Source organism: Hibiscus syriacus, unplaced genomic scaffold, assembly GCF_006381635.1.
Source record: "Hibiscus syriacus cultivar Baekdansim isolate YM2019G1 unplaced genomic scaffold, ASM638163v2 tig00116973_pilon, whole genome shotgun sequence".
NCBI lineage: Eukaryota > Viridiplantae > Streptophyta > Magnoliopsida > Malvales > Malvaceae > Hibiscus > Hibiscus syriacus.
The window spans coordinates 465,780-490,686 of record NW_024063497.1 but is presented as its reverse complement, the minus strand read 5'-3'; the positions used below and the strand labels follow the sequence as shown (position 1 = coordinate 490,686).

General features: G+C 34.7%; 1 pseudogene; it reads left to right on the top strand.

The window, feature by feature from the left end:
• The first annotated feature begins 2,224 nt into the window (after nt 1-2,224).
• Nucleotides 2,225-10,351, top strand: LOC120192251 (annotated as a pseudogene).
• Nucleotides 10,352-24,907: the final 14,556 nt, after the last annotated feature.

The window sequence follows — 24,907 nt, the reverse complement described above, 5'->3', positions numbered from 1 at the left end:
TAGTCACCTTTGACTTTTCAACCTTTGTGTAACATGATGCCAAACTCCATTTCTTAAGCTACTGCTGCAATTCATTTCCCGTGTTTCAATTCTAATAGCTTCTACATAATTCTTGCTGACATATGGTTACAAAGTTGAGTTATATTTCTAACATTGATGGAGTTACCACTGTGTTTGAGGCGGAGGCTCGAGCTGTTGTTTATGCGGTTGAGCTTGTTGTTGACCTGGGTTTTCCGCGAGTGATCTTTGAAGGTGATGCTAGAACGGTGGTCATCAAAATTGCTTCCTGGCCCTTGAATGTTCGAAGGTCAGCTCTCTCACTTGGGAGGTGAAACAGAAGGCTATCTCTTTGCATGCATGAGATTTCAGTTTCATCTTCTTGCTTCTGATTCTTCGGTCGGAGATAATGATAGATTTTAGGTTGAGGAAGTCCCACCGCAGGTGTAGATACAAACTAATGAGGACAGACGTTGTCTTGATTTGAAATTAATCCGAATTCGAATTATTGATTCAAAAAACAAGAAAATTTTCCTTGAAAAAAAATTGTCTATAAAGATGAGATTGATAAAAAAAAAAGAAATAAAAGAGGAAAAACCAGTGATAGACAGTGATTCCATGAAATCATCTTTATCATCCACAGGAATTGGTGTGTTCCTCCAAGGCCACCTGCATGAAGGGAAGAAAAAACCAGGAGAATGTTAGTGGAAGATAATGCCAGCGGGCATGTCTTTTACTTAAGAACAAAAAATGAAGATGAGAGTGAAAAGAGTTTCGTAGCGCCATGCAAACAACACTAACTGCAAACAACACACCAAGACAATGTTTCTATGGATACCTGCAGTCAAATGAATGACCCTCGGCTAGTCAATCCAACCATTCAACTCGGAAAGCAAAAACACTAGCTAGGCAGCCAAGAATGTAAAACATGGATTGGGGGGTTGGCAAAAAAGCGCTCAAAAGCCTAAAAGCAACAGGTCCACCCATGTGTGTTAGTGGGATGTGCAAGATTCGGTTGGGTATAAAGTAAACATGGATGGCCACCAACACAAGACGATGTTGTCAACTCCATTATCTATATACTCTCCAACCCTTTGAGCTTAACAACAACATCGTCTATAGTATAGAATTTCAGGCTCTAATTATGCTGCCAACTCAAGCTTATATTACATAACTCCAGTATGGTAAAGGCCAAAACCAAGGACTACACTATCACAACTTACAAGCATATAAAGAGTTGGACCTTTTCAAGATTATGTTTGATATTTTAAGATTATGTTTGATATTGTTTATCTTATAACTTACTTTTAAAAAAAACTCAATTTACGGCATTGAGACAATAATAATAATAATAACGCTTAATATAAAAAAATGTATTAACTATATCGTTTTTTCTAAAGTGGTGCATAAATTTTCTTTCGGTCAATCAAAGTGTCTAACATTACAAACATTACCACTTTAAGTGTATCAACCTTAACGACAGTTAAAAAACCCGTTAAGTGATATGTGTCGATAAATTTAAAATTTTTATTTAAAAAAAGTTAAAAATATTTTATTTAAAAAAAACTCCAATTTTTTAAATACCAAAAAAACTCCAAACTCCTTAAATCTCTAATTTCACCCACCATATTAATATTTAGTTGACCAAAGTCATTCTCAACGAGTCCAACGGTGATAGGGAAATACCATCGTCGTCGATAGTGATGGAGACAAGCCCCAACAATATTTCCAACACCGTAGCAGCACTATCCGCTGGCTAAACTCACTATATAATGCACTCAAAATAAATAATTCACGAAATAACGTTCTCCCAATATTATTTGCTGAAATAGGGCGAAATCAACAGTGGCCGTAGGTCGCCATGCACTCCCAGCGACCTCCTAGGTCGCCATGCACGCCCGGCGACCAAGGAGGTCGCCATGCACTCGCGGCGACATCCCCTGCTGCATGCTCGCATGCTCGCGACCTTACCGGGACTCCATGGCGACCTACACATGCACGATCTCCTCATTCTTCCCATGCATGAACCGATCCTTGGTCGCCCCGAATGCCCCATGCATGAACCGATCCTTCGTCATCCTTGGTCGCCTCGAGTGCCCCATGCATGAACCGAGCCCCGAGTGCATGGCACGATCTCCCCATGCATGAATCCTTGGTCGCCCCGAGTGCATGGCGACCTCCTTGGTCGCCGGGCATGCATGGCGACCTAAGAGGTCGCTGGGAGTGCATGGCGACCTATGGTTGGGTTGTGCATGTCCCATGCACAGAAGCAAGCCACGTCGTAGGTCGCCCGGAAGGCATGGCGACCTACGGCCACACTGTTGATTTCGCCCTATTTCAACAAATAATCTTGGGAGAACGTTATTTCGTGAATTATTTATTTTGAGTGCATTATATCGTGAGTTTAGCCCTATCCGCTAGTCGCCATTTTCTTGTCGTCCAAGCCCACCCATCAATCGTCAGATTTCACTTCCGCTTTTGTCATCGTACAAATATAATAATACTTATTTTTTAAAAAAATAAAAATTTCAAATTTAATAAAATGCAACATTTGTTATTTTTTTAATGACTGTTAACGTCGAGGCAATTAAAATGGTAATCTGGATTGAAAAAAATTGGCACCATTTAAGAAAAAAGGGTACAGTTTGAGATTTTTTTTATATTAAGCCTTTTATCTTTCACCTTTGTAAACTCGTGATTCCTTACAGAGCTTCCCCTGCCATCACTCTCCCGTTTCTCTTTCTTTTATGGCTTCTCGTCGGAAAATCATTTTCGGTTATGTGACTTCTGTCCAAACCGTTCCTTGCCAGATGCCGGCCGAAACAACAACCAAATAAATCCCCATTTTTCATCATTTCTTGTTGTGTTTCATTATTCAACTCAAATATCAAAATGATCGTAAATTTTGTCTGTGTTTTTTTAGTTTCAGTTATGATACTATGTTTTGGAGTGAACTCGGAACCAGTTCAAGATAAGCAAGCTCTCCTTTCACAAACCAAACATGAGAACTGAATTCAATGGAACTCATCGACCTCAGTCTGCGACTGGATTGGCGTAGAATGCGACACTAACCGTACTTTCGTCTTCACTCTCCGGTTCCCAGGTGTGGGTCTCGTCGGTTCTATTCCACCCAACACAATCAGTCGGTTGAGCTAACTTCAGGTTTTGAGCTTACGAGCGAACCGTTTATCCGGTGAGATTCCTACCGACTTCTCCAGCTTGACTCTCCTTCGTAGCCTTTATTTGCAAGGTGAGTTTACCGGCTCGTTCCCTCCTAGTATGACTCGTTAAACTCGCTTGGTATGGCTCGATCCAATAATTTCACCGGTCTAATCCCTTTCGCCGTAAACAATTTAACTGAATTGGCGTGACTCTTCTTGCAAAATAACACATTATCCAGTTCGCTCCAGAGCATCAACTCCGTAGGTTTGGATGATTTCAATGTTGCTAATAACAACCTTAACGGTTCAATTCCGGGTTCCTTATCCAAATTCTCTGCATCTTCATTCGTTGGAAACCTTGGTCTTTGCAGAGGCCCACTACCGCCATGTAACCCTTTCTTCCCTTCTCCAACGACGTCTCCCATTCCACCGATTACTTTCGGTGGAAACTCCAGGAGACTTTTCACCGGCGTCATTATTGGCATTGCCGTGAGGTCCGCGTTTGCAACGTTATTGTTATCATTATTCCTCATTCTCTACCTCCGTAGACGGCAACGACGGCCTGCACAGCAGAAGCCGACAATGCCGGTGACGACATGAGATGTTCCGTTGACGGAGGCGGGAACTTCATCTTCGAAGGATGAAATAACGGGAGCATCCATGGAAAGGGAAATGAATAAGCTATGAAAATGAAAAGGAATAAGTTGGTGTTCATTGAATGTGGGGTTTACATTTTCGATTTGGAGAGTTTGTTGTGAGCATCGATGGAGGTGTTGGAAAAAGGCAGTGTGGGGGCGTCGTACAAGGCGGTGTTGGAGGAAGGGACGACGGTGCTTGTTAAACGGCTGAAAGACGTGGCGGCCAATAAAAGAGAGTTTGAAATGCAGATGGAAATTATCGGTAAAGTCAAGCATGAAAATTTGGTTCCCTCAAGAACGTTTTATTACTCTAAAGACGAAAAATTACTTGTTTACGATTTCTTGCATGATGGAAGCTTGTATGCTCTACTTCACGGTCAGCCTCTGTCTCAATTCATTTTATTCATTTGCTCATGTCGATAAAGCTGTATTATTATAGTTGTAATTGTTACTAACATTACAACATGATTCACTTCTTAAAAATAATTATGTTTATAAAATACGAATGTAATTAATATATTATGATGATCTCAAAAAATATTACAATACGACTTTTATATTGTGTTGGGGCTGTAATTTAATTTTATTGACTGTAGCATCTAATTTTAGGTTTATTGTTGTGTTAAATATTGCAGGCAGCAGAGGCTCAGACCGAACTACATTAGATTGGGAGAACCTGATGAAGATAGTGTTGCGGAATACGACTATTGGATAGAGCAAAATCGCAACTGATAATTTGAGAAAATAATAATAAAGATAAAGAATACACAAATTTTACGTGGAAAACCCCTAAATAATATAGGGTAAAACCCACGGGAAAAGGTTGAATAATTTCACTATGAGAAAATAGGAATTACAACTTCTCTCGATCTAACAAGGAGAAAACAATGACAATTCTCTCTTGATAAAAAAGAGAAAACAACTCTTAAGAAAACTCTCTAAATTCCCTAGTATTGGGAGAAAGCTAGAATGATTTGGGATGATTTTGAAGCTAAATGGGTTATAGTATTTATAGTTGAAGCGTAAGGACTAATTTTGTAAATACCCTAAAGTATAAGAACTAAATTTGGTAATTTTCCCTTTACCAAAATTTCAATAAAAACAACCCCTTTTGACTAGCCTTTATTCGGTGCCCCTTTTTTTTTTGACAAATTTAATTCTTTTTTTTTCAACAATTTCTGCCAACTTTCGGTGCCACCTTGCTGCCAATTTTTAAAAATCTCCCACTTGAAGATTTGATTGGAATAATCATATATTCACACCATTCTTTCTACCTTGTATCATCATGTTGCTTGCGTCTCTGACAGGCCACAAGAGGATCAACACTAAGTAAATTTATCACCATTGATCGCCTTTGTCATGAAATTTGCTATGTTATCTTTGGTGTGAATTTTCTGCATGTTTACCTTCCCTTCTTCCACCTTTTCACGAATGAAATGATACTGAACTCGTATGTGCTTTGTTCTTGAATGAAATACTGGATTTCTTGCTAGATGCAAGGCGCTTTGACTATCAATAAATAGAGAGACATACTCTTGATTGTGCCCAAGCTCCTTCAATAGCATCTTTAGCCAAATTGATTCTTTACTGGCTTGTGTAGCTGCTACATATTTTGCCTCTGTTGTGGATGTAGCCACAATTGACTGCAATTTTAAAACCCATCTTACAGCTCGACCAGTAATTTTGAACACATATCCTGTAGTAGATTTATTTTTATCCAAATCCTCTGCATAGTCAGAATCAACATACCCATTGATAAGTAAGTTTGATCCTCCGTAACATAATGCAATATTTGAGGTTCCTTTGATGTATCTCAATATCATCTTTACTATATTTCAATGCTCTTTGCCTGGACTCGCCATGTACCGACTAACCACTCTCACTGCTTGTGCAATGTTTGGTCTTGTGCATATCATAGCGAACATTAAACTTCCCACTGTCGATGCATACGACACTCAAGAGATCTCTATCCTCTCTTCTTCACTGCTAGGACTCATACTAGAGGATAATTTGAAGTTAATAGGAAGAGGGGTAGAAATTGGCTTACAATCTTGAATGTTGAATCTTGACAAGATCTTCTTCAAGTAATTCTTTTGTGAAAGCCAAATCTTCCTATTACTTCTGTCTCGGTGAATTTGCATCCCCATAATCTTGTTTACTGATCCCAAGTCCTTCATTTCAAATTCCCTAGCCAGTTGTGCCTTCAATTCTTCAATATGATCTTTGTTGGGTCCTACAACCAACATGTCATCCACATACAACAACAATATAACAAAATCGTTATCACCAAACCTCTTGAAATAAGCACAAGGGTTTGTATTAAGTCTGATGTATCTAAGGCAAATAAATGAAGGAATCAAATCTCTTATACCAACACATCGGCGTCTGCTTTAGACCGTACAGAGATTTGTTCAACCTGCAAACCAAGTTCTTCTTTTCTTTTTCTTCAAAAACTTCAGGCTGGAGCATGTAAATTTATTCTTCAAGATTTCCATAAAGAAAAGTTGTTTTAACATCTAGCTGCTCTAGATGTAAGTTCAATGTAGCAAATATTGCCAAGACTACTCGAACTGTTGTTAGTCGAACCGCATGAGAAAAGATTTCATTAAAACCAATACCTTCTTTTTGAGTATATCCTTTGACCACTAGTCTTATACGATACCTCTCAACTTGATCGTCATCATTTCGCTTGATTTTTAAAGACCCATTTGTTACCAATTGGCTTCATTCCTTGTGGTAGTGGCATAAGGTCTCATGTATTATTTTTATGAAGGGCTTCAATTTCTTCTTGCATCGCTATCATCCACAGTGAAGCATCTGAGCTGCTTATTACTTCCTGGTATGTTGATGGCTCACCGTCCTCTGTTAAAAGGCAGTATGCAATATTTCATTCTATAACATAATCTGAGTGCCAATTGGGACGACTTCTCACACGATCTGATTGATGAGTTGTTGGGGCTTCAGAACTCTCTGGTTCTTGTTCATCATGTGTTGCTTCTTCTTTAGAAGAACCTCCTTGTTCAAACTCCTTTTCTGCATGTATCTGTGTAGTCTCTGACTTTTCAGTGCTATCATCTTCTTCTTTTCTTTGTAGCTTATCTTCTACAAAGATAACATCCTTACTAATGACCACTTTGTGGGTAGTGGGATCCTACAAGCGATACCCCTTTACACCATCAACATATCACAAGAATTTGCATTTCCTGGATTTTGGAGGTTTGAATAATTAGTTGGTTTACCAGTCCACAACTCTATTGGTGTCTTCAGCTCTATTGCAGTTGATAAAGCTCGATTCACCAAATAACAAGCGGTATTGATTGCTTCAACCCAAAATGATTTTTCTGGGCCTACAGCTCTCAACATTGCTCTTGTTCTTTCTAACAAGGTTCTGTTTATCCGCTCTGCTACTCCATTTTATTGATGAGTGTTCGCCACTGTGAACTGTTTTTTGATGCCTTCTTTCCTGCAAAAGTTATCAAATTCTTCACTTGTGTATTCTCCTCCATTATCTGTTCGGAAACACTTGATCTTATTTCCAGAATCAAGTTCTACCCACGCTTTGAAGTTTTTGAAAATTGAAAACACGTTTGACTTCTTCTTAATAGGGTACACCCAACATCTCATGGAGTAGTCATCAATAAATGAGACAAAGTATTTTGCTCCGCCTAGAGATGTAATTGGTGTTTTCCATACGTCAGAATGAATCAATTATAGAACACTTTTGCCTCTAGAATTTGATGTGTTGAATTTTAACTAGTGCTGCTTACTTGTTATACAATGCTCACACAAAGTAAGTGATACCTTTGTTAAGCCTAGAAGTAGCTTTTGCTCCACAAGGACTTTCATTCCTTGTTCTGACATGTGTCCAAGTTTTTGATGCCATAGCATTGTAGAATCTGAACTACATGAGGCAACAGAGGCTTCTGCTTCTAGCAAAGTCTCTCTTTTCAGCATGTACAAGTTTGCAGCTATCTTTTTACCTTTCATCACCACAAGCGCTCCATGGTACACCTTCATGATTCCTTTCCGTGTTTCAATCTTGCTTGCATTATTATCCAATAATCTATAGGATAATAAATTTTTCTTCAGGCCTTTCACATGTCGCACATCTCGAACAACTTTAATTGTTCCATCATACATCTTCAATTTGATAGTTCCAACGCCAACGATCTCTAATGCATGATCATTGCAACTATACACAGATCCTCCTGAGATAGGTTCATAATGATGGAACCATTCTCTTCTTGAGGTCATGTGATATGTTGCTTCTGAATCAATGAGCCATATATATGCAAATCTTTTTCTACCTTCCATGGTGGTTGACGCTTCACAACATAGGGCATCTCCGTCATCTGAAGTTTGAGGTATTGCCTTGTGGATTAGAGTCAACAATCCTTCTTCAAGTGACCATTCTTTCCACAGTTGTAGCACTTTAAATTCTTTTTGCTTCTCGACTTTGATCTACCATGTTTGTGACTGCTGCTTTGGCCACGTTCTGTTGATCTCCCTGTCAACGTTTCTGCTTGTTGCAAATTTACTTGTCTGTCTTCCTTGTTCTTACGCTGATTTTCTTCTTGTAGAACAACAGCTGCAATGTCATCGAAGACTAGACTGGTGACATTACTGTTTGTCAAGTTGATGATGAGTTGATCATACGAGTCCGGTAGATTTTGAAGTAGAAGTTCAACAGGTTATTGTTCTCCTATTGTACATTTTAAGGATGTAAGCTAAGAAAATAAAGTGTTCATTGTGTTTAAGTGCTCTGTCACTGAAGTAGATTCTGGCATACGGAGAGTGTACAATTTCCTCTTAAGGAAAATTGTATTGTGCAAAGATGTGGCCTCGTACAGTTTGGTGAGATGATCTCATATCTCTTTAGTTGTCTTCTTCTCCTCGATTCTTGACAATACTTCATCTGCCAATGCTAGATGAAAGTTGTCATAACATTCCGTCCATTTCGGTCCATTTGTTGTCATCTGTGAAATCTATCAGCCTTTCACTGATATCTGCTAGACAACCGTCTTTCCTCAGGATGACCTTCATCTTTAATTTTCACAATGAGAAATTTCTCTCATTAAACTTTTCAATATCAATTTTTGTTGCCATAGCTTCTTTTACGGATAGCTCCCACTATTTCACTATCGTGAATAGTTCTTTGGAACCTTCAAAGAACGGATAATAACTTCTTACTTTCTTATGTTGGAGGATCCACCTTTTGGTGGCAACCACAAAGACAATAAATAGATATTACACACTCAAATCTGAATCTGATGCCAATTGTTGCAAAATACGGCTATCGGATAGAGCAAAATTGCAACTGATAATTTGAGAAAATAAAAAAGAAGGTAAATAAGACACAAATTTTACGTGGAAAACCCCTAAATAATATAGGGTAAAAACCACGGACAAAGGTAGAAGAATTTCTCTATGAGTAAATAGGAATTACAACTTCTCTCGATATACAAGGAGAAAACAATGACAATTCTCTCTTGATAAAAAGAATAAAACAACTCTCAAGAAAACTCTCTAAATTATCTAATATTGGGGAAAACTAGAATGATTTGGAAGCTAAATGGGTTAGGGTATTTATAGTTGAAGCTTAAGGACTAATCTTGTAAATGCTCTAAAGTACATGGACTAAATTTACTAATTTCCCCTTACCAAAATTTTACAAAACATCCCCTTTTGACTAGCTTTCATTCGGTGTCCCTTTTTTTTGACAAATTTAATTCTTTTTTTTTCAACAATTTCTGCCAATTTTTGGTGCCACCTTGCTGCCAACTTTCAACAGATAGCATTAACCGTGGATAGAGGCCTAGCACACCTCCATGTTTCAGGAAAACTGGTCCACGGCAACATTAAATCCTCCAACATCCTTCTCCGACCAGACCATGAAGCTTGTATCTATGATTTCGGTCTCAGCACGCTTTTTGGCAACACCACCCCACCTAGTCGCATCGCAGGTTATCGAACATCCGAAATAATCAAAACTAACAAGGTTACGTTCCAATCCGACGTTTATAGCTTTGGAGTTTTATTACTCGAGTTATTAACGGGCAAAGAACCTAATCAAGCATCGTTGGGGGAAGAAGGGATCGGTCTCTCTCGTTGGATCCAATCTGTGGTTCAAGAGGAATGGAGCGCGGAGGTTTTCGACGTGGAGTTAATGAGATATCACAACATTGAAGAGGAAATGGTGCAGCTGTTACAAATTGCGATGACGTGTGTATCGGTGGTGCATGATCAAAGACCTGCCATGCAACAAGTGTTACGCATGATTGAAGATATAAATCGAGGCGAAACTGATGATGGATTGATACAATCGTCCAATGATCCTTCAAAAGGATCGGACGGTCATACTCCGCCCACTGGAACGAGAACCCCACCTTAGCCTAAAGTTCACAAACTGTAATTTGCTTGGATTGATACAATCGTCCAATGATCCTTCAAAAGGATCGGACGGTCATACTCCGCCCACTGGAACGAGAACCCCACCTTAGCCTAAAGTTCACAAACTGTAATTTGCTTCAAAATTTTGTATTTCTTCTCATTCTTCTTCTTCTTCTTCTTATTCTGAAAGTGTAATATTTTAGGATAGATTAGCTGTGAACTGTAATTTGCTTCAAAATTTTGTATTTCTTTTTCTTTTTCTTCTTCTCCTTCTTGTATTTCAAAATTTTGTATTTCTTCTTCTTCTTCTTCTTCTTTTGAAAGTGTAATATTTTAGGATAGATTAGCGGGAAGTACCTCCCGTGCCTTGCCCTATTAAACAAATATTTGTCATTGTTTTCCCAAGTAAATCTTGTATAACTTACCTCTAAAATATGTAGATTTAGTATTTAAAATTATTTTAATTTTGTGTATATATAACCTATTAAGTTTAAATTTATTTTTGACATCTCAATATCAACAAATTTTTATTATTATATTCTCAAATCTCAAATTTATTTATATACATTTTTTATATGTTTAAATATAATATTTTAGACATGCGCTTATTTTTAAAATATGTAGATTTTAGTATTTAAATTATTTTTAATTTTTGTGTATATATATAAACCTATTAAGTTTAAAATTTATTTTTGACATCTCAATATCAACAAATTTTTTTTATTATATTCTCAAATCTCAAATTTATTATATACATTTTTTATATGTTTAAATATAATATTTTAGACTTGTGCTTATTGAATTTTTGGAAATCGAAATTATATATGCACGTTACAGATTGGTCGACTCATACTTTTCATTTCCTTTTTAATAAATTTGTACAATTTTTTGCTTTTTAAAACTTTCTAATATATTATTCTTATTTCTTTTATTTTAATCATATATGAGGTAAGCATTAAATACTTCACATGAAGAATATAACATGTAGAAAACGACTCTTAAGATACCATTTGCTTAAACAAAAAAAATATATATATATATCATTCCCATAAATTATGAACTGAATTCAAAATTTAACTTCTCATTGTTTAAAATTCAAATTTTAGCTGATCCTATTCCTATATGTAATGGGGTAAGGGGGAGGTAGGGTAGTAGGCTGCCCCAAACGCCAAGTTGAGAGCAGCTTCCGTGAAAGACTTCCGTTATGAATTGCCTCAGTGAGACTCGATCCCACGACCATAAGGTTAAGGGTCTTACGCTTTACCAACTGAGCTAGATGGACAATTCAAATTAGATTATGACACAAATGAAATAAAAATAAAAATATTAATTAATTTGATAGAATAAGATATTAGATTTTTTTAAATGATATTAAAATTTGAATATTTTTTGACATAACCGTTGATATTCAATCTATTGATCGACTGATTTAGATTGGATACGACAGATACAAGGGCAACCCTCTCAACCCAATTTGTTTAATTCATAAACACCAGGATTCGAACCTCTAACATTCCTTAAGGGATCTAATGTCTCATTCTACTAGACTAACTGATTATTGATATAATAATTAAAATTAAAATTAAAAAATTATTACCATAATAAATTCATTTTAAGCTAATTAGATTAAGTTTTCATATTGGGCAGCAGCTTAAATCAATAATTTAGCGGTCCCCTGGCTTAAACCTATATATTAACCAAAATCGTGTGGATATTAATGGAGTTTGATCTGATTAAGGAAAAGGGTGATTTATTCCACCACATTTGTCACCTAATTTTACAGGCAAAATGGATACCTTTATATTACAATGACTATGACTTCCCAGTTGACATTTATCTTTTTTCCCACCTAAACTTTTCCACTATTTATTATGACCCTTTATGCTCCATTAAGCTGCCTTTTAATTAGCTTAACTAGACAAGTATGCGATATTAATTATTTGTATATATACAATAATAGATTGAGCGGAGTGATCGTTACCTTAAAAAAATTTAATTATTATATATTTTAATTTTTTTATATTTTCTATTGATAATATATTTTTATCTTTAAAATTTTATAAGTTCCGTACGTCTCTAAAATTTTAGAATTTTGTTCCCTAATTAATATACATCATCCCTTCATTTTTTAATTCAATTGCCATTTTATAGAAAAAATATATTTTATATTTGTGTTGAGTTTAATGTAGATACAGATTTTTACCTATAATTTGAGTCGAATGATTTTTTTTAAACCTAAATTAAATCAAATATCTAATGATAATATAATACTCGTATTAGTGAGAAGCCAACCGAACCATGATAGTAGGGCAAATGAGGGAAGGATTAGAGGAAAGAAGAATAAGTGTAAAATGTTGAAAGTTTAACTTATGCACCGAAAGTGCAAAGTTAATGCACCGAATGAATTAAAAAAAGTACCGAAAAGTAGTTGATTTTTATTGAATTTGGGTAATGAGAAAATTATAAATTTAGTCCCTGTACTTTAGGGTATTTATAAGATTAGTCATTAAGCTTCAACTATAAATACTCTGATCCATTTAGCTTCAAAATCATCCCAAATCATTCTAGCTTTCTCCCAATACTAGAGAATTTAGAGAGTTTTCTTGAGAGTTTTTTCTCTTTTTTATCAAGAGAGAATTGTTATTATTTTCTCCTTGTTAGATCGAGAGAAGTTGTAATTCCTATTTTCTCATAGTGAAATTCTTCTATCGTTGCCCGTGGTTTTTACCCTATATTATTTGGGGGGTTTCCACGTAAAATTTGTGTCTTCTTTATCTTCATTTTTATTTTCTCAAATTATCAGTTGCGATTTTGCTCTATCTGATAGCCGTATTCCGCAACAATTGGTATCAAGAGCCAGATTACAGCGTGTAATATATACTTATTGTCTTTGTGGTTGTCACCAAAAGGTGGATCCTCCAACATAAGAAAGTAAGAAGGTATTACCCATTCTTTGAAGGTTTCAGAAAACTATTCACGATAGTGAAATAATGGGAGCTATCCGTATTAGAAGCTATGACAACGAAATTTGATATTGAAAAGTTCAATGGAGAAATTTCTCATTGGGGAAATTGAAGATGAATGACATCCTAAGGAAAAACATTGTCTAGCAGCTATCAGTGAAAGGCCGGTAGATTTCATAGATGACAGCAAATGGAACGAGATAGACGGTAATGCTATGGAAAACCTTCATCTAGCATTAGCAGATGAAGTATTGTCAAGCATCGAGGAGGAGGAGATAGCTAGGGATATATGGGGTCATCTCACCAAATTGTACGAGGCCACATCGTTGACAATAAAATTTTCCTTAAGAGGAAATTGTACACTCTCCGTATGCCAGAATTTACTTCAGTGACGGAGCACTTAAACACACTGAACACTTATTTTCTCAGCTTACATCCTTAAGATGTACAATATGAGAAAAAGAATATGCTGAACTTTTACTTCAAAGTCTACCTGATTCGTATGATCAACTCATCATCAACTTGACAAACAATAATGTCACCAGTCTAGTCTTCAATGACGTTGTAGCTGTTGTTCGATAAGAAGAAAATTAGTGCAAGAACAAGGAAGACAGACAAATAAATCTGCAACAAGTAGTAGCATTGACAACGATGAGAAGAAGATCAACAGAATGTAGTCAAAGCAGCAGTCACAAACATGGTAGATCGAAGTTGATAAGCAAAAAGAATTTAAAGTACTACAACTGTGGAAAGAATGGTCACTTGAAGATGATTGTTGGAGTCTAAGTAAAAACTCCAATTCACAAGGAAATACCGCAAGCACTTCAGATGATGGAGATGTTCTATGTTGTGAAGCGTCAACCACCGTGGAAGGTAGAAAAAGATTTACAGATATGGTTCATTGATTCGAGAGCAACATATCGCATGACCTCAAGAAGAGAATGGTTCCATCATTATGAACCTGTCTCGGGAGGATCTGTGTATAGTTGTAATGATCATGCCTTAAAGATCGTTGGCGTTGAAACCATCAAATTAAAGATGTATGATGAAACAATTAAAGTTGTTCGAGATGTGCACGTAAAAGGTCGGAAGAAAAATTTATTATCCTATGGATTGTTGCATAATAATGCGAGCAAATGAATCATGAAGGTGTTCCATGGAGTGCTTATGGTGATGAAAGGCAAAAAGATAGCAGTAAACTTGTACATGCTGAAGGGAGAGACTTTGCGAGAAGTAGAAACCTCTGTTGCCTCATGTAGTTCAGATTCTGCAATGCTATGGCATCAAAAACTTGAACACATGTCAAAATAAGGAATGAAAGTCCTTGTGGAGCAAAAGCTACTTTCAGGCATAACAAATGTATCACTTACTTTATATGAGCATTGTATAACAAGTAAGTAGCACTGGTTGAAATTTAACACGTCAAATTCTAGAGGCAAAAGTGTTCTAGAATTGGTGAGCATTGTATAACAAGTAAGTAGCACTGGTTGAAATTCAACACGTCAAATTCTAGAGGCAAAAGTGTTCTAGAATTGGTTCATTTTGACATATGGCAAGCATCAATTACATCCCTAGGTGGAGCAAAATACTTTATCTCATTTATTAATGACTACTCCAGGAGACGTTGGGTGTACCCTATTAAGAAGAAGTCAGATGTGTTTTTAACTTTCAAAAACTTCAAAGCGCGAGTGGAACTTGATTCTAGAGCCTTGTTAGAAAGAATAAGAGCAATGTTAGAAAGAATACACAAGTGAATAATTTGATGATTTTTACAGGAAAGAAGGCATCAAAAGACATTTCACAGTGGAGAACACTCCTCAACAAAATGGAGTGGCAGAGTGGATAAACAAAACCTTGTTAGAAAGAATAAGAGCAATATTGAGGGCTGCAGACCTAGAAAAATCATTTTGGGCAGAAACATTCAATATCTCCTATTATATGGTGAATCAAGCTTTATCAACTGCAATAGAGCTGAAGAAACCAATGAAGATGTGGACTGGTAAACCAACTGATTATTCAAACCTCCATGTATTTGGAAGTATTGTGTACGTGATGTACAACTCCCAAGAAATTTCAAATCTGGATCCAAAATCAGGAAATACAAATTCTTGGGGTATGGTGATGATGTAAAGGGGTATCGCTTGTGGGATCCCACTACTCATAAAGTGATCATCAACAGGGATGTTATCTTTGTAGAAGATAAACTAAGAAGATAAGAAGATGATGATAGCGCTGAAAGTTAGAGAAAAGTTAGAGACTACACAGATACATGTGGAAATGGAGTTTGAACAAGGAGATTCTTCTGAAGCAGAACCATCACATGATGAACAAGAGCAGAGAGTTCTAAAGCTCCAACAACTCGTCAATCAGATCGTGTGAGAAGACGTCCCAATTGGCACTCAGATTATGTTATAAAAGGAAATATTGCATATTGCCTTTTAACAAAGGACGGAGCCATCAACATTCCAGGAGGCAATAAACAGCTCAGATGTTTCACTGTGATACAAGAAGAAATCGAACCGGACCTTGTGCCTATACCACAAAGAAGAAAGCCAATTAGTAATAAATGTGTCTTCAAAATCAAGCAAAATGGTAACGATCAAGTGCAGAGGTAACATGCAAGACTGGTGGTCAAAGGATATGCTCAAAAAGAAAGTATTAATTTCAATGAAATCTTTTCTCCTGTGGTTCGATCGACTAACAACAGTTTGAGTAGTCTTGGCAATGTATGCTACATTGAATTACATATAGAGCAGCTAGATGTTAAACATCTTTTCTTCATGGAAATCTGAAGAAGAGATTTACATTCCAGCCGAAGGTTTTGAAGAAAAAGAAAAAAAGAACTTGGTTGCAGGTTGACAAATCTCTGTACGGTCTAAAGCAGGCGTCAATGTGTTGGTATAAGAGATTGATTACTTCATTATGTGCCTTGGATATACAGACTTACGTAGACCTTGTGCTTATTTCAAGAGTTTTGGTGATAACGATTTTGTTATATTGTTGTATGTGGATGACATGTTGGTTGCAGGACCCAACAAAGATCATATTGAAGAATTGAAGGCACAACTAGCTAGGGAATTTGAAATGAAGGACTTGGGATCGGCAAACAAGATCTAGGATGCAAATTCACTGATACAGAAGTAGGAAGATTTGGCTTTCATAAAGAATTACTTAAAGAAGATCTTGTCACAATTCAACATGCAAGATTGTAAGCCAATTTCTACCCCTCTTCCTGTTAACTTCAAATTATCCTCCAGTATGAGTCCTATCCGTGAAAAAGAGAGGATGGATATGTCTCAAGTATGGATGCATCGGTAGTGAGAAGTTTAATGTTCGCTATGATATGCACAAGACCAGAATTGCATAAGCAAAAAGCAAATCTACTACATGATATATGTTTAAAGTTACTGGTGGAGCTGTAAGTTGGGTTCAAAATTGTATTCAGTTGTGGCTACGTCCACAACAGAGGTAGAATATGTAGCAACTACATAAGCCAGTAAAGAAGTAATTTAGTTGAAGATGCTATTGGAGGAGCTTGGGCATAATCAAGAGTATATCTCTCTATTTGTAACAGTCAAAGCGCATTGCATCTAGCAATGAATCTAGCATTTCATTCAAGGACAAAACACATACGAGTTCAGTACCACTTCATTCGTGAAAAGGTGGAAGAATGGATAATAGATATGCAGAAGATCCATACCAAAGACAATATAGCATATTTCATGTCAAATATGATCAATGCTGATAATTTACTTGGTGTCGATCATCCCTTGGTGTCGATCATCCTGTGGCTTGTCAGAGACGTAAGCAACATGAAGGTACAAGGTAGAAAGAATGGTGTAAAGATAGATTGTTCCAATCAAATATTCAAGGGAGAGATTGTTGAAAGCTTGACTTATGCATCGAAAGTGCAAAGTTAATGCACCGAATGAATTAAAAAAAGGGTCACCGAATGAATTAAAAAAGGGGCACCCAAAAGTAGCTGATTTTGTTGAATTTGGGTAATGAGAAAATTTTAAATTTAGTCCTTGTACTTTAGGGTATTTAAAAGATTAGTCATTAAGCTTCAACTATAAATACCCTAACCCATTTAGCTTCAAAACCATCCAAAATCATTATAGCTTTCTCCCAATACAAGAGAATGTAGAGAGTTTTCTTGAGAGTTTTTCTCATTTTTATCAAGAGAGAATTGTTATTTTTTCTCCTTGTTAGATCGAGAGAAGTTGTAATTCCTATTTTCTCATAGTGAAATTCTTCTACCGTTGCCCGTTGTTTTTGTAACATCCCGAAATCCGGGACAATGACCAAAATAGAATTTTGGTAAATTTAGTGACCAATTTCAGAAAAGATGGAAAGTTTAGGGACTTAAATGAAAAGTTTTGATGATGGATTTAATAACAAAGTTTGAAAGTAATAAGGGTAATATGGTCATTTTTCAGGGAAGATTTTTATTTCCTTTTATAAGGGTAATAAGCACGTAGGAATGAGATAATTTTTCCAGAGTCTTCTTCAGTTTCTTCTTCCTCTTAACATGAGCTCTTCATGGCTAAGGTGAGTTATATTTTCAATTGATTTTCTTGTAATTAAAAGAATGGTTTTAATTGATGGAACATTAGGAAAGATTAAGGGAACTTAAAAGGAGAAAGAAAACTAAAGATAAGGAAGTTATGGAAGATTTAATATAAGGGGTGATCAAGTGAAAATTTGAATAAGAGGGTTTAAATGAAATTGGAAGTTGAATTTGACTTGTCACCAACTTGATTAAGGGATATGAAGTGTTAGAATTAGGTTTAGAACATGTTGGAATTTGAGTGAGATTCTTAAATTCTATATGGAGGATTGGATTTTAAGTTTTAGAGGTATTGAATGGATAATAATTAGTTTAAGAAGGTGTATGCAAGTTAGGGATATAAATAGAGTTGAAATATGAAATATTGAGAGGATTATGAAGGGATTTTCGTGCTCAAAATAACATTTCCTGGTTATGTGCATCGATACACATTCAATGTGTACCAATGCACTCTCAAATAAATAAACATCGAATGCAATTAGTGCATCGATGCATAAAGAGTGCATCGATGCACCCACTAAAATACAAACATCGAATGGGATTTGTGTACCAATACATAAATAGTGCATCGATGCACACGTTAAGGGTTGCATCGATACATTGTGTAGTGCATCGATACATACCTTCATTAAGAGATGAAAATAACCTTTCTTTTATACTAAGAAATAATAGTTTAGAATATATTAATTAGTATATTGATATGTATCAATGTATTACTATGTAGATACAGAATGTAATATTATTCCAGAACAATCGAAAGATTAGGATCGAATCAAAGCAAGCAAGGCTAAGGTGAGTGCATTTTAGTGATGTATGATGAATGAAAACAAGACTCGCGACTATGGTAGTATGCATGAAATCATGAGCATGATCATGGGTGTAAGATGAGTATATGTGCTATTTGTGATTATATGTATTATATGATCGGTATGTGTGCATGACTATATAATAGTGAAACGAACCTATATGATAAACACTATAGAAACTATGATATATGAGTTATAAAATGAAGAAATATAGAATCCCTATGAGAAGGATAATAGGAGTTATATGGAACTGAATTAAATAAATGGAATAATCTAGTATTTAAATATTGTGAGATAAGTGATATAAGTCGTATGCTATTGTAAAGGTTAGCGTTATAAATTATGTAAATTGGTAAAAGGAAAATGAGATAAGATAAGTAGCAATTACCTATAAGATTCAAATAAGATTATTTGAATATGTAGCGTAAACTATATATGGGTAAATTAGATACTATATGATTTAAGAATAAAATGAACATAAGATATAGTCAGATGAAATTATTATGTGATATGAGTATATGAATATGTTAGATAAGTAATATAGGAAGGTCGATATGTTAAATGAAACTATGATCTAAAACTGTTAGGTTTTTATATGATATAAAGTATAGTATCAAAGTACTTGAAATCATGTGAGGATGTTATAGGAATTTGAAATATAAATTATATGACATTAATGTATCAATTATAGGAAAAGGAGTACATGATGTTGTAATAAATTATAGAAATTGGGGTAATGAAATTATATGAATAAGTGAAAGAGCAAAATAAGTGAAAGAACAAAATAAGTTAAGCGACATTGACCTAAAATATATTATGAATTAGTGGTATAAAAATATGATATAAAATATGCAATAAGAATCTATGTGTTAAATGATAAATATGAACTTATTAGAACAAAAGATAAGATATGTGATTATGAGTATTGAATACATATCTATGTGATATGACATATGAGATCATGTGAAATATTAAATGACTATGTGATTATATGAAAAAGCATACAATATATGTAATAAGCTGTGATATGTGAATCATATGAAAATGTTCTACGTGTAAGTGAACCATATGTCTATATGTATATGTGATATGTGATTTATATGACAATGAGCTATGTGAAAGAACTATGAGACTATGTGTATATGTGAATGTATGATAACATAAATATTAATGCCCATGTTGTGTGGCATGAAAGCTAGAGGTATAGTTGGCATGCCAAGAGTCGAGGGTGTATTCTTTGGAACATGTGTGAGGTCTTTTGAGACACATACTTGATCCTTGGCATATGTATATGATTCTTAAGGAATTTTCTACATAGTCCTTAGGGACAATCTTATATGGCACTACGATGCAATTCTAAGCGGTACTACGGTGCAATTCTACGTGGCACTTCGGTGCATTTATACGAGTTGTGGTGACAGTATTAGTGAACAACCTCTATAGACTCACATATCTATAGTTCTCACATGTGTACATGGGCTAATAAAGGGATAACTTTGAATACAACATATGTAATATATATATATATATATATATATATATATGATGTGTAATATGAATTGTATGATATGATATATGTGTGTTATGGGTGATTGCATCTGTTACATGATATACATGAATGTATGTTAATATATATGTGAATGAATATAAATGACTTATAGGATGATATAAGAATCTGTTATGAGATATAGAATATGAATGTAAGAGACTATAGGAGTAAAGAGACAAGAGATATAAAGGATAAAAATATAATAGTATGATAAATATGTAAATGATGACATGTGTATATAAGTAAATGTTTTATAAAAGAATATATGAGATGATATGAAGTGTATATAAATATATATATATAAATGTATTATGCTTGTATATAATATGTTAGTAGAAATGGTTCATGCATGGTCACGCATTAGAGTTCTATTATATGTTTTATGCCTCACTAAGTCATCGACTTAGCGTGTGAGTTTTTCACACGCAGGTTTAGAAAGTGAATATAGAAGCTGAGAGGAACAAGACAAGTCAACATCTTCCTTACAAAGTTCATATCAGAAAAGAAATATTTGATATGTATTTTATTATTTTAGATGTAGTTGGCATGTAATATAAACGATTTGAATTGTATATGCTCTGAGAAGTGTGAAAACTTTTATTTTGAAATAATATGAAGTTTTCTTTAGAGGGGATTTTTCATTATTTTGAATAAGTAAAGGTTTAAAAGTTGATGTGACACCTCAGACTTAGATCTTGGTCGGATATGGGTTGGGGGTGTTACATTTAATGGTATCAGAGCTAAGGTTTAGTCGATTCTAGGCTTAAACCAAAGGTAAAAGAGTTTTAAAAATGTGTACATGCCAACATAGAGTGAAAATTTCTGATTTGATCGTTAAGGAATGTGTTATCTTCCTAATATAATTAGATTATTAAGTTATAATAGAAGTATGATTATGATAATTTCGAAGTATAGTGAAAGGTGATATTCATGACTGTGATAGCTATTCACCTGCCCTGGCCAGGCATGATGAAGAGCGGACACCTCAGGAAGTGCCTCGCAAGATCAAAAGTTGATTTCAGAAAATTGAAATCATATTAGAATAGTGATAGAAGATCTTCATTATTTCGAATCAGAAAGGTGATATGGATTAGTTTTATTAGTACATAGATAAAATATAATATGGTGAATAAGTGTCACCATAATAATGTTAAAAAAACCAAAGGATGTGGTGAGTATTTGTATAAGAGTTCAAGAATAAATGCATTAGTGACAAGTGTATAAGGTATATGGAGATAGAGTTTATAAATTTGAGACAAAATGATAGTACTATGGTTAAGAAAGAGTATGGATACGATAAGGGTTTGCATTCTAGATACGATAAAGATTGATCATCAGGGATGAGTATAAAAGAGTATTGAAATAACAAGAAAAGATATGGATCTTCAATGGTCAAAAGTAAGTGTATAATCAAAGAAAAGAAAAGATGGAAAATGTATTGGAGTTAAAAGATTTGAAGATATTGTCAGGATAAGTTAACCAAATATGAAATGGATATGGATATAGTTGTGTATATCGATTATGTAAATGTGACGTAGTGAAGGAGATAAGGATTTGTATGTTTAAGGAAAATGATGTATGTAAGTGAAGTCTGAAGGGCTTGTGCCTAGACTAAAAGAATATTATTGGTATTGAAATTGTTCTTTTCAAGAAGTGGTGAATTGTGTTAGAGATCTAGAGAGATCTCAGAAGGATTAAGAGAATTCATATCTCACAAAAATCAACACTATCGAAGAGAGGATAAAGAATGAAGTTCTGTATAAGTAAATGAGGTTATCAAAGTTATGAGGATGCAATGAAGATTGGTACACAGAGATGAGTATAGGTGATAGGACAAGAGTATGTGAACATGGAAGGAAAGATATGATTTGTGTATAAAGAATAAATAAAGGAATAATGGAATAAAGAAATGAAAGGGATTAAGTTAAAGGATCAGATACGATAAAGGTTATATGGAAGTGTAGATGATAATTTTGATATAGAAGTAAGAAAAGTGTGCAAGGTGATGTGAAAAGATTCTTTAAAGTGTATCTTTAATCATATTTAAAGAAGATTTAAGGTTGTTTTCTTGGTCAAATGATGATGGAAACCGAGTTTGGTTATTGCTATAAGGTAATTAGAGATGGATTTATGAGGTTAAGTGATGAAAATGGATGTTAATGTTTACGTGATTAGTGACATTATATGAAATTTTAGAAATGGTCAAAGGAAAATGCGTAATAGAATGAGAGAAAAGACAGAAATGGATTGAAGTTACTGGTTGTTGTTTAAATGATAAGTGATAGTAAATGAATGTATAAAGGAAAAAGGTAGTTGAAGAAATAAAGGGAGAAAAGATTAAGTTAAGGAGGTAACATGAGAACATTAGAAGATATGTTCTTATTGATATGTTCAGTGAAAATTCGAGGATGAATTTTCTTTAAAGGAGGGGAGATTTGTAACATCCCGAAATCCGGGATAATGACCAAAATAGAATTTTGGTAAATTTAGGGATATAAAAGGAGGTGAAATATGAAGTATTGAGAGGATTATGAAGGGATTTTCGTGCTCAAAATAACATTTCTGGGTTGTGTGCATCGGTACACATTGAATGTGTATCGATGCACTCTCAAATAAATGAACATCGAATGCAATTAGTGCATCGATGCATAAGGAGTGCATCGATGTACCCCCTAAAATACAAACATCGAATGGTATTTGTGTACCGATGCATAGGTAGTGCATCGATGCACACGTTAAGGGATGCATCGATACATTGTGTAGTGCATTGATACATTGTGTAGTGCATCGATACATACCTTCATTAAGAGATGAAAATAGCCTTTATTTTATACTAAGAAATGATAGTTTAGAATATATTAATTAGTATACTGATATGTATCAATGTATTACTATGTAGATACATAAAGTAATATTGTTCCAGAACAATCGAAAGATTATGATCGAATCAAAACAAGCAAGGCTAAGGTGAGTGTATTTTAGTGATGTATGATGAATGGAAACAAGACTCGCGATTAGTCTATTTCCTATGGTAGTATGCATGAAATCATGAGCATGATCATGGGTGTAAGATGAGTATATGTGCTATTTGTGATTATATGTATTACATTATTAGTATGTGTGCATGACTATATAATAGTGAAATGAACCTATAGGATAAGCACTATAGAAACTATGATATATGAGTTATAAAATGAAGAATAATAGAATCCCTATGATAAGGATTATAGGAGCTATATGGAACTGAATTAAATAAATGGAATAATCTAGTATTTAAATATTGTGAGATAAGTGATATAAGTCGTATGTTATTATAAAGGTTAGCGTTATAAATTATGTAAATTGGTAAAAGGGAAATGAGATAAGATAAGTAGCAATTACCTATAAGATTCAAATAAGATTATTTGAATATGTAGCGTAAACTATATATGGGTAAATTAGATATTATATGATTTAAGCATGAAATGAATATAAGATATAGACAGATGAAATTATTATGTGATATGAGTATATGAATATGTTAGATAAATAATATAGGAAGGTCGATATGTTAAATGGAACAATGATCTAAAACTGTTAGGTTTTTATATGATATGAAGTATAGTATCAAAGTACTTGAAATCATGTGAAGATCACTACAGCAAAAGTGCTCTGTAGCAGCGTTTTTAGCGGTGTTTGGAGAGTAAACGCCATAATATTTTGAAATATAGCGGCGTTTATAATCCAAACGCCGCCAAATGATAATATAGCGGCATTTTTACAAAAAAATGCCGCAATATAGTGGTAATTTAGCGGCGTTTATGGCATAAACGTCGGTATAGAGTTATTTTTAGTGGCGTTTTATCAAAAAACGCCGTAAAAGAGTAGCCATTTAACGGCGTTTTTATACAAATGATGCTATTGAGTATTAATGGAGCAGAGTTTTTTTTATAAATGCCGTAATATGGTTATTTTTAGTGGCGTTTTATGTACAAACATTGCAATATAGTGTACATATAGTGGAGTTTTAACAACAAACGCCGCAATAGAGAAGAAAGTTTATGGCGTTTTACAGAAATCGCCATAATATAATGGTAATGTAGCGGCGTTTATACCTCAAACGCCGTAATTATTAATACTTTCGCGTCATTTTTAGATAAACGCCACAATAGTGTTAATCAATAGTGGCGTTTTTTTATAAACGCCGCAAAAGTATGTGATTTAGTGGCGTTTTTTTAAACGTTGCAAAATGTTAAATATATGGTCCTTATTTTTCTCCTACCTGAACCCTAAAATCATTTCAACTCTTCTTCCCTCAAACATTCTTCTCTGGTACAATAACAGGCTTAGCACGATTCCAAGCAACGTTGTCTTTTGAATGTCTCAGTGACCAAATCGACCCTCTGATCGACGAACTATAACACAATTGCACGGTTTGATCCCTCTTATCATTAATGATATTTTTCATTTTTGTTTTTCTGGGTATTCTAAAAATGGGGAAAACCCTGAAAACTAACGTATTAAAGAAAAAAGGAGCAGGTGTTGCCTTGAGTAAGAGAAATTATCGTAGGAATGTCTACGTGGCGTCTTTGCTCTGACAATTGATCAAATTATCGTTGGGAGGCTATCGGTCCGATCTCGCCATCGAAACTCGATGATGACCTGAAAGGAAATTCTATTGCTCCATACCCTTCCATGGCTGATCTCCTACTTGAAGGTAATAATCTATAAATCTTTAAGCTGCTATATATTGTTTTTCTATGGTCACTAAAATTTCATAGATCGTACGCATGTAGGATCTTCGAAGCTTATTGAGAACGATGATAGAGGAGTGGATAAATATTCGATGTTTAG